Source organism: Elgaria multicarinata, chromosome 5, assembly GCF_023053635.1.
Source record: "Elgaria multicarinata webbii isolate HBS135686 ecotype San Diego chromosome 5, rElgMul1.1.pri, whole genome shotgun sequence".
NCBI classification, from domain to species: Eukaryota; Metazoa; Chordata; class Lepidosauria; order Squamata; family Anguidae; genus Elgaria; species Elgaria multicarinata.
Genome location: NC_086175.1, coordinates 117,881,298 through 117,893,666, shown reverse-complemented (window position 1 = coordinate 117,893,666; position 12,369 = coordinate 117,881,298).

Here is a 12,369-nt window from a genome sequence, read left to right as displayed (position 1 = left end):
GCTTCCTGCTTCTCTTGCGCAATTGTAATGGGGTGCATTACATGGGCGGAAGGGGATGACAACATGATCTATAATTAAAAACTTCCCCTCCTCTTGGTGCTCATAGCCTTGAATGGGACAGCCCCCTCTAGTGTGTGCTTTGTAGCACAACTTTGGCTGCACATGATAGGAAATCCTGTAATATTTTAGAAGAATCGGGATATCCAGGGGTTATTTTTTAGAATGGAATAACTGGAGTAAGGCATGAGAGACATACAGGAGGTTGACATCATCATCAAAAGGACCTGCAAACTTCCATGAGTGGCTAGTCACAAGCGTGTCTTATCACACTTATATGAAGATCCCAGAAATCAATGGTATTTAAGTTTGTTTGATTTGGGCAGGATTCTGCTTATATTTTTTATAAGGCTTAGCTGTTATGGTATTTGATTTTGGGCCGATAAAGACAACGAAATTAGTATTTTGAAAATGTGGGTTGGGTGGATATGTACGGAATTCAACATGTAGTGAAATGACAGCCATCTGTCAGGGATGCTTTCTGCATTCAGCAGGGGGTTAGACTCGATGGCCTTATAGGTCCCTTCCAATTCTACTATTCTACAATTCTACTATTCTATAATTGACCCACTTTTCATAGTAGAAATCATGAGGTACACACATGTCAAAGCAAGCTGTACTCATGGTTATTTACGCACACAAGTGAGCATCAAATACGCCATCAGAACAAACCAAAACATGTGAACATGACTCAATAGTCTTAAGAAAACAGCTCAAGGATCTCTGTTTTAATTAACAGTAAGATAACCCTTGGGGCTTCTCCTCTGGCCTGGGTTGTTTCATACCTGCTTCCTTGTATTTTGCAATTGCCTTTGGGTCACATTTTCATATCTTTGTTGACTCATTTGCAGATCTTGGGAGAAAGACTGAAAGGTGAGGCTTCAAGCCATATATTTATATGTTCTCATTCATCAGCCAGAGAACCAAGGGTCACAAGGAAGCTGCACTGCCTGCCTTCCAGGAACAGCATCATGGCATGGAGTGGACTCAACCTAGCCAGAGAAAGAATAGCAGTAGGGAGCTTGTTTCACCCCCTTCCCTGCCTGAGAAAACACTCTACTGTATAAGAACTGTAAAACTAAAAACTGCTGCCTTTGCTTTTTCCCCACCCTCCCTCTCAATTCCTTTTCCTTTGGTGTCATGTCTTCTACACTGTAAGCCTTAGGGCAAGGTTTGTCTCATTATTAATCTTTGTAAGATGCCCTAGGGACTGTTTTCGGCTGAAGACAGAGATAAAAACAATAGGATTGCAACCAGGTAAAGGCAGTTGTGAGATGGAGGTCAGTAAATAAAGGGACAACACACAGAACATTGGGTTTAAACAGGGCCACATTTTATTAAAGATCTGCAAAGGGTGAACCTAAAGGGCATCCAGTCTGGCCTGGGTTTTAGACATTTCTGAGTAGGGCGAGCAATTCATGTCCCGTGGGTTGGTGCTGCACAATTCGCCCTCCCACAGGCCGCCCCTTTTGGGGGTGAGACCTTCCGGTGTCACCCCCAACCCAGGCCACAAGGCTCAAGGTGGGTGAGAAAGGTTGGCCTCCGAGGTAACCCTTATCTCCCAGCCCGGCCACAGGGCTCAGTGCTGAGAGCCCTCAGGAATTACCAGTCACCACAACAGTGCCTGTGAATACTCTCCATTACAAAATCCCTCTGGATGCTCGTTCCTTCCTGCCTATCATCAAATGTGACAAAATTAATAAGCAACACCAAATCAACCTATTTATACTCCCAGGCTGTCTTATAGTGTGGAGTAGGCAAAAAAAACCTCATGAACAATTCAGAACATGAGCAAAAAAATCCTACTCTGGCCTGAATGGCAACCAGAGAACTCACACTGCATACAGGGAGGGAGGGATGGAGCCGCACAAACAAGAAGGAAAGTGGGAGGGGTAAGTGCCTCTTTATAGACCAGTGTTATACCCCTCCCCGCTTGGTGGCACCACCTGCTCAGAGCCAATAGCAGAAGGGCTCGTCTCTATTCTTCCCCTGCTCACAAATGCTTCCCCATTCCCAGGCTGTGCCGGGCGTGGCAGAATGGCCCTAATGCATTAATGATTTGCAACACTGGAGATTTGTGTCTTTCCCTGATGTATCGATCCTTGGCTGGAATTACAGACAAGACACCAGAATAAAGGCCTGGTTGTTGTTTTTAACTTGTTATTTCAATTTTATTATAAATGTGAGATTTCACACACCTCAAAATCCATCTTCTTCAGGCCCAAATCCTCCCACCGTGCCTCAGAAAAAGGAGGTGTAATCCTCAACATGCATCCAAAATCTGGACAAGTCAAGGGGTCTGTATGAATACTTACGCAAGGCACTGTAGAAGTGTAGGACAAAAATGATTTCAGCCCCATGATTGTAAGTTATTTCACAAGTGGGATGGGAACTGAAGAGCTGGAAGGATGTTGAGTGATGGATGAAATCTGAGTCACTTTCTGTCTGTATTCTTTTTTTTTAAGTGATGCTCATATTTGGATACAAGTCAAGCTCATGTACACCAGTTACGGAAACCATATTCACTTCCTCTTCCTTTTCATTCTTTAACTTCTATAACATGATCATGTTTTTGAAGAAAATGGGATATGATGAGCAGAGTCAGCATCTCAAGACTTCAATCCTTATGGGGGCTTTCCTGCAAGTTCTGTTGTCTCAGGGCTCCTTAAATGAGTGATTTATTGCATGCTCATAACTGGCCACTCACAGAGGTTTTAGTGTCCATTTCATGGCATCATCAACTACCAGGACGTCTCCTGTGGAATTCTCTAGAAATCCTGTGATATAAACAACCACTTTTGAAGTGGTAATAGTTGGGAAACAGCAGGATGGCGCTGTCTCAGTAGAACTCAATGGAACTGAACAGAGGGGAAGTATTCAATTCAAAGGCCTTGTTGCCCCTCTCCTCCCATGAAATGCAGCCCATAACAATCACGGCAAAGGATCAGGAAGCAAAAAAAACCCAAGTAAACAATGTGATTTCCCGTAATGTAGAGACACTCTCAGACACCATACCTCCCCCACAGATTCTCTTTGTCTCATCTCTTTACTCCTTGTACTTCCCACTCTTGTATTTTCACCATTGTATTTTCAAAACCATAAATTTGGCCATAATTCCAACCAGTCATCCAAAATATCACATGAATGCCATATGAATTTTATGTAGCTTATTTTTTCCATCACTGTTACAATCCAAAGTATGATCAACCAACTTTTCACATTTGATACATGCATCCACATTTTAGCTATATAGCTTATCAGTGCCATAATAATGAGTTGAATTAAATCTTGATTGTCATATCTCACAGTACCATGAATAATACTGAGCAATAACACTTGCAGGGGATAAGCAGTATTAACATATATTATCTGAAAGTCCTTGTTCCAATTCTTTTTCATTTGCAGACTGCTCCACCACATGTTTAACTAAGTGTTGTTTGCACCACACCTTTCTGGTTCCTATAACTACTTTCAGATGGCATGGTGTGTTATTCTGGGAAAGATCCAGACCCTGCTAGTTGAACTCACTTGATAGAAATCAATGGGATAAGCTAATAATCAGTTTCTAGTTTCTAGCTTTTAAAATTTTCTGCACATCTACAATGCTCAAACTTCAGTCTAAAACAAAAATGAGCAAAATCAGTCTGGTAGATCTCGAGTAGTAAGCCTTACACTACTATATTCAAGATATCACATAAATTAAAATGCTATAAAAGTTCCCTTGCTCTTTATTGAAGGTTACTACTGCCCAGAAACCAATTGCACTGAGAATTAAAATTGACGGTAGCATATGGAAAGATTTATTTATTTATTGCATTTCTGTACCTCCCAATAGCCGAAATATCCTGTTTTCCCAAACCCCTTTCTTTTAGATCAACTAGTTCTGAACATCCAAGATGGGTTTTGGGTTCTATTTGTTGAACAGAAACCCTCAGGCCAGAAACCCTCACCCAACCACATAGTAAACCATTTTTGAAAATGAGCTTGTAGCAGGGCCTTGAAATGTGTTTCTACTTTTCACCAAGAAAAATATAGTTCCATCTGACATTGCACGAGCAGAAATCCTCCAGTTCCCCCAACCTTCTGGAGCAAACTAGAGATGCTTGCATGGAGCTGCAAGAAGGGATGGACAAATGCAGCCATTTCACTTTCTCCCACACTCAGGGTAATTATTATTATTATTATTATTATTATTATTATTATTATTATTATTATTATTAAAAAATCTCAATCTCTTTCCATCCTGTTTCTGAAGTAATTTGTGATTTTTGCTAACTTCTTATTTTAAAATCCTCATCCATCTGCACCAGCCAAATTCAATATGTAGAGCTATTCTCAGCATGGAAAGGCTGATGTCATACCTTCCTGCCACGTCGCAGGATCCTGTCCAAGGTAGCAATCCCAATTCAGCTCTACAAACATGGTTGAATGAATACACAGGGATTCAAACCTAGACTTTTAAGAGCTGAGCACTCTGGGCCTTCTGCCTGGATGGGCGAATGTGTCAATTTTGTTTTCTCCTGCACATGCTTCTGCTTTTAAATCTCAAGTTCTTTCCCTCCTGTTCCTGAAGATGTTTGGGTAAGTTCTTACACAAGAACCAATCCGGACCTAATTCTGACTGCATGGCAGAGAGGAAATCATTCGTTTTACCAGTGGTCTGTGTTCCTCTGGCATAGAAAGAAAAGCCCATAGAAACAAAAACTCACCGGACTTATGCAACGTAACTTTCACACTCGTCTACCTGTGTTGTACGCCACTCTTTCCATTGAAAGGGACGTGTTCCCCCCTCCCCCTGTAAGTTGCTTGGCAAATCAGAGGATGTTGTGAGTCAGGCTCCTGTCTGTACTTTGGAACTGAGAAGCACCATATTACAGGAATCACAGTCGTGATTCCTGTTGTTAAGGCCGATGAGTAAGTTGAGCATTCCACCATTATAATTTATTAGCGGGGGGGGAAGGGGAATTTAGGGTCCTAAAATGAAAAATATTTCAGGAATCTTTCTGAAACGCGGTACTGCCAGAAAGAAATGCTGGCTTTACATTCCCTGCGCATTTCAGGGAGATTCCTGAAATATTGAGGTCTGGGTGGGAGTTTAAAGCAGAAAAAGGGAGAGAAAGTCTGTCTGTCACAATCTGCTTTGTTTTGCTCGGGGGTGGCGACTTTTTTTTTGCGCACTCGCAGCGCAAAAGGGGAAGCCTCCCGGCGTAATCTAAAAACAGGATTAAATTCCCCTATCTATCCGATTGATGGAATGGCCTTTCTTTTTTTAAAAGACCGTTCCATCAATTTTTAATTAATTTTTTAAAATCCCATGTTTCTCAATGGGGAATCTGATAAGCTCACGCATGCGCGTGAGCTTCAGAATCCCCAGAGAGAGACGGAGAGCAGGGAGAGCGCGGCCGGCGCTCATCCCCGACCGGTCAGGTAAGTGGGGTGAGGGGAGCTTGCCTGGAGCCGCTGCTGCATTCGTGCAGCAGCGGGCCCAGGCGTAGCGGGAGGGGGGAAATCGGGGGGGGGGGAAGTCGCCCCCCACCCCCCGGTTTCACCTTGTCCGTCGGCTGCAGGCCCGGGTCTGCAGCCGACTTGGGCGGAGGGGGGGGAGGAGAGGGGGGCCCGCTTCGCTGGGGTGGGGGTGCAGGGGGACCTTCCCTAACCTCGCCGCCGCTCAAACTGCAGCGGCGGCGAGGGCAGGGAAGCAGCGCGCCGCTGGTGTGTGTATGTGTGAGTGTGTGTGTGTGTGATTGATTACCTGGTCTCCGCTACTGCCAACTGCGGCAGTGGCCGGAGGCTAGGCAATCAATCACACACACACACACACACACACACACACACACAGACAGACAGACAGACACACACACACACACACACCCACCCACCCACCCACCCACCAGCGGCGATTCCCGGCTGCAAGCCCGGGTTTCAAATGAGCGCCAGGCCCGCTCAGTTGAAATCCGGGCTTGTAGACGACTTGAGAGGAGAGCAGGGACTTACCTTGCCTTCTTCCTCGTGGTTCCTCATGGCTGGTCTGGCCGGAAATGTACTTCCCTGCCGGAAGTGACGTCACTGTGACGTCACTTCCGGCAGGGAAGTACATTTCCGGCCAGACCAGCCATGAGGAACCACGAGGAAGAAGGCAAGGTAAGTCCCTGCTCTCCCCCGGCGCGCGCGTGAGGGGGGGGGCAGCTACCCTGGCGGCGGCGGCGGCGGCGGCAGCGGCGGAGGCAGCAGCAGCGGCAGCGGCGGAGGCAGCAGCAGCGGCGGAGGCAGCAGCAGCGGCGGAGGCAGCAGCAGCGGCTACCCTGGCGGCGGCGGCGGCTGTAGATCAGGGTAGGCCAAGCCGCCCCGCCCCGGTGGGGTTTGGGGCCTTCTCTGCCCCGCCGCCACTGCCTCCGCGGCGGCGGCAGCGGCGGCTGGGTCAGAGAAGGCCCCAAACCCCACCGGCGCGAGGCGGCGCGGCCTTCCGTAACCCAGCCACCGCCGCCTCCGCGGAGGCAGTGGCGGCGGGGCAGAGAAGGCCCCAAACCCCACCGGGGCGGGGCGGCTTGGCCTACCCTGATCTACAGCCGCCGCCGCCGCCGCCAGGGTAGCCGCTGCCGCTGCCTCCGCCGCCGCCGCCAGGGTAGCCGCCCCCCCCCCCACGCGCGCGCCGGGGGAGAGCAGGGACTTACCTTGTGTCGCTGAGATGATGATGATGATGATGATGATGATTTATTGCATTTTTATACCGCCCGATAGCTGAAGCTCCCTGGGCAGTTCACAAAAGGTACTATACCTGTACTGAGTACTATACCCCTACTGAGTGTAAATGCAGGCATGCTATCTGTAGTGACTCTGGCCTGTTAAGTTCCTGAGCAGTTTTGGCTGCTAACAGTACCAGCATCTTCATGTGTTTTCCATAACCTTAGATCAGTTCTGTCTATCTTTTTTTTTTTTTTAATGTAGTCTTGTGGTACTTGGTATTTCATTCACTACAAGTGATGGCTGTCTAGAGTCTATTGTGAAGTATAATATGGCTACTCTGCTATATATAGTCTAGTGTGTTTTGTCTGACTCATTTAAAGCATCTTTACAGAATTCTCTTGGACTGAGACTCTGATTCCTTTTTAATAAATATGAGAATATTTATTTATTTCATTTCTATACTGCCTAATAGCCAAAGCTCTCTGAACAGATTGAAAGCAGATGTGGAATTGTATTGCAATGTGCTGAAATGCATGACTTCCTTTTTTGAAATTATGAACCCTGAAGTGCTGGATCATTAATGGAAAGAAATTTTATTACTGTCTGCTTGTTTTTATGCTCCAGAAATGCAGCTGCAAAGGTTGTCATTGTGAGATTGATTCAAGAATTCTTTAAGGTGAAGCTGTTGGATTTTAACACAAAAACTTTACACATTTTGTTCATTTGTCCTTGCTTATGTAAAGTAACTGGTTTAGGCTAAAAGTTACAGTTTAAAAATTATATTGTTGATTTGAAAATTGGCTTTCATATTCTTTTGATAAAAAACAATTTTCCAATTCAGATCTGCTTTTCTGTGGTTAACAACATTACTTGACTCCGTATTTTTATTTCTGTAAAAACTGAGCTGTGTTGCTTTTTAAGGACTTGATATTTTAGTTAATCCATGCTTCTTTACCAGTTTGATGTCATGCTTCTTGATTTGACTTCATTCTTTATTTTTCCTGGCCACTATCTGTGTATGGGTCCCAGGATCTCTTTAGCCATGTTGTCAACCTTGGGAGGGGACATAGGTCAGTGTCAGGATATATGCTTTATATATCTGTTATTCCAGGATCAATTCTTGGTCTTTCTGTTTAAGTGATACCTGATAGCTGGAGATGATCCCTGCCTGAATCATTGGAAAGCTCTTTCTAGGCTTTTACACACAGACACAACGTTCTCCTCATGAGGAGTTATTTGTCATAGACAGAGTGGGGAAAATATTGTCCAAAAATATGTATCCAAAACCAAGTCCATCCTTTTGCAGCCACAGTGATTTATAATCTTGAGATAAATTAATCATCCCAGATGTTGTTCCTCTTTTGTAATTTTTCCAGCTAAGTTCTAGATAATGATATCTAATTATAATAGTGAAAAAGCATGTGCTACAATGTTATCATACAATAGCATCTCTTCACTGATGTTCCATTTAGAAGCAGTCTATTGAATACTAGTGAGGTGTGATATATTTTGGTAGAGATATTTGATAAACCTCTGGGTAATTGAATGTGACCATTGTCTAACAGCAGGTATAGGCAGACTTCAGGCTTTGTTTCTAGAGGAATCAAGGCTGGAACTATGGATAACGAATTGGTGCCAGGGGAAAAATAGTGGCTGTGTTTGGACAACACGCTAATCAACAGTTGTTTTCCATTTGTTCATAACCCCAACTTTGTTGATTAGCATGTCATCTGAACTCAGCCAGGGACTGTGTGTGCCTATTGTGGAATCAGATGCAAAATGGTGGTTTAAGGATGGAGCTACTTAAGACACTCATGAGCCATACACTCATGATCACAAGGTGATTTTAGATTGTAAGCCATATGGCAGATTGTCTTGTTTTGTTTTACTCTGTACAGCACCATGAAAATTGATGGCGCTTTATAAATATTATTAATAATAATAATAATAAAGCGAAGCCCCACCCTCGTAGTCCAGCCGAGCGGCAAAAGGCGCCGCTGCCGCCCCGTGTGTGCCTGGGCCAGCGCGGCTCTCTTGTCGGTATCCACCGATTTGCATGCAAGGGCTGAACTGCAGGTTGCTGAGGCAAGTTGGGAACAGTTTCTGAGAGGGGGGGATCGGGATTTGCCTGCGACGGCGCCCCTGAACTCACCAGCCTAAAGGAAAGAGGAGGAGGAGATGAGGGAAAGGCAATTAGTGCTTATTACAAGGCTTTCGGCAATTGAACCTCACTGAGATGGGCATGTCTATCCTGTGCATTCAATGCTGTTCGATAGGATCTACTCTCAAGCCTGCCTAAGATTGCTGCCTTAAAACTGCAATTCTTTGCCTATTCACCTGAGCTCAATGGGAGTTTTGTTTAGACGTGCATGAGATTGCACTGTAAAACAAAAACAAAAAAGTCCTGCAATTCCCAGACAAAAAACCCTGCAATGCTGGGAGTTGTAGGACTTTTTTCTGGCTAAATGTGCGTAAGATTATTAAATTGCATAATTCTACCCAACCACCAAACAATCAGAGCATAATAACCTACTCTTGTTGCTCACATAAGGCACTGGTGATCACCTCTAAAGCTCTAAATGCCTTCAGCACCTGTAGGAATATTTGGGGGGCCTAAGATCAGTCATGGAGGCCCTGCTCCCTTGTAAGCCCAAAGGTTTTTTAGGTTGGTGGCCACAAAAGACAAGGCCTTTTGTGTGGTGGCTCCATTTTGCAATACCCAGGATGTGTGCATGGCTCCTGTAAATAGGCCTTAAAGATATGGATGTTCTAGTCTGCTTTTGAAAATATGCATGTCCATCTTTATTTTATGAATTGGAGGGTTGTGGGGGGGGGGGTGTTTTTAAACTTTCTGTTATTTTAAATACTTTATGCTGCTGTTCTAGTTAATTGCATTTTATGTTGTATTGTTTTAACATTTTATATTGTAAATTGGTATAAAAATATTTTAAATAAATAAAATTTTACTCTGTGATTCCCATTCTTGTACAACTGTGATTTCTTCCTGCTATCATTTCTGATCTCTGTTTTTATAGGAAATAAACAAGAAATACTGGCAATCTTTATAAATTATATAAGCACAAAAGATTGTGGCTTGAAGGATGTTGCAACTTTTTAAGGCTTTGGTACACTGTGACTTCAAGGAAAAGAAAAACATATTCTAGGTAATAAACACAAGGATTAAACCTCCTGTTTTGCACATGTTCCTCCAAAAGCTTTCAAAATATCTATACTTGTCTCAAAGACTGCAGTTTGCCAACTGGATTAATAAAAGCACACCCAGATTTGCCACCTTCTCTTTCACAGGACTGTTATGCCTTTATTTGTATGCCAGCAGCAGGTGTTTGGTTTTTTTTCACTACTGCATTTCCATGTTGCAAATAAGAAAGATTCATATGTTGGATTTATGTGTGTTGTGCCACTGTTAAAGGCACCAGAATTTTGCCAAAGTTGGTAACTCCAAGGTAGAGTTAGCATTTTTTTTAACCACCCCTCTAATAGCAACTTCATTTTCATACATTATGGTAATGCGATAATTCTTATCATGCTTTCTGCAGATCCAACTTCCCTTTGGAAGCATAGGGTCAGGCCAAGTATAGTAAGTTGGCAATCCTACCCTAAGGGCTTCGCCATACATCCCTAGATTGGACATGCTGGCTGAAGTAGGTAAAGTTGGAGTGCAAGAACAATTTGAATATTTTGAATTGGAGTCCAAAAACTTCCTGACTGTTAGAGTAGTAAGACAATGGAATCAGTTACCTAGGGAGGTTGTGGGCTCTCCCACACTAGAGGCCTTCAAGAGGCAGCTGGACAAGCATCTGTCGGGGATGCTTTAGGGTGGATTCTTGCACTGAGCAGGGGGTTGGACTCGATGGCCTTGTAGGCCCCTTCCAACTCTGCTATTCTATGATTCTATGTAGACAAGCACAGGTTGTTCAACCCTTGCCTACATGGCACAAGTATCGAGACCTGTTGAAAAGTTGGCATCCATAATGAGACACCAGTGATTTGAGCCGAAAAGGCAAGCAAATACTAAGCTGGAGATGAGGAAGAGAAACTGGTGAGGATGCAAAGACTGGGTCAAGCCTCGGGTTGCTTTCACAAGAAATGCTTTTTTGTGGCTAGCTTGGTTTTTTTGTTGTTCTTGGGTGCGCGTTTTCTCTTTAGACAATGCACACATGTTTATTTTAGATTAGTTTATTAAATTGATATATACTCCACATAACCAAAAGGAGTCCCAAAGCAATTTACAAACAAGGATAGAATACAATATATAATAACATTCTCATTTAAATCATACACAAGTACTAAAAAATGTCCGTTCCAAAGGTCACCCCACGCAGCATAAGAATGAACAAGAAAAATAACCCTCAAGGCAAAAACCTTCAAATTATCCTAGCAGTAAAGAAATGCCTCTGCCGGCAACTGAGAGGTTAATGAAGTTGGCACCAGCTGAGCTGTACACAGTAGTTGCTGGGGAACATCACACACATTGGGATTTAGATACAGGAATTTAGCTGGCAGTTTTGGAAAACTTTGTCCCTCCAGTTATCGTGGCATGTTTGACTCGCATCAGCCAGAGGCAATGCACTCTGCTCATGTTCAGAGAATCCTAGAATAGCAGAGTTGAAAAGGGCCCCTGAGAGGCTATCTAGTCCATCCCCCTTCTTAATGCAGGATCCACCTGGGATTCATCACAACATTGAAAGTCACAGGAGCCTTGCCTCTTTTGTATCTGGTCAAGAGGGCAGGGCTCCTGCAGCTTAAATTGTTGTTTTGAAGAGAGAATTTCACCAGGTGGTGCATGCATACAAATGACACCTGCTGAAATTCCCTTTTCTATGCAACTGTAAAAGAGGCAGGAGCCCTGTACTCCTTTGCATATGGTCACAAGGTGGGGCTGGTGACTCCGATGTCAGTGGGTTTATGAATCCGTGGGTATTTGCATAGAATTGTAGGATTTTATGTCTAACCTTGCATAGGATTGTAGGATTTATGTACCCACAGATTCATAGCCCCACCGACATTGGAGTCACCAGCCCCCTGCCCCTGTGACCATATGAAAAGGAGCACAGGGCTCCTGTATCTTTAACAGTTGCATAGAAAAGGGAATTTCAGCAGAGGGGAACCTGGTGAAGTTCCCTCTTCATCACACCAGTTAAAGGTGCAGGAGAAAAATATATTCTTTACTTAATTAACATTAAAGAATGGTTGTGCATTCTTTAATGTTAATTAAGTAAAAAATATAATTTTTTTACAGTTATATTTATAAATATAAATTTCAGCAGATATCATTTGTATATATGGAGAACCTGGTGAAATTTCCTCTTCATCACAACAGTGAAAGCTGCAGGAGCCTTGCCCTCTTTTAAATGGAGTCACTCTAGTACAGCTACTGCAGCTTTCACTGCTGTGATGAAGAGGGAATTTCACCTGGTGTTGCATGAATACAAGTGACACCTGCTGAAATTTCCTTTTCTATGCAACTGTAAAAGATGCAGGAGCCCTGTACTCCTTTGCATATGGTCACATGGTGGGGCTGGTGACTCCGATGTCAGTGGGTCTATGAATCCATGGGTATATGCATAGGATTGTAGGATTTTATGTCTAACCTTGCATAGGATTGTA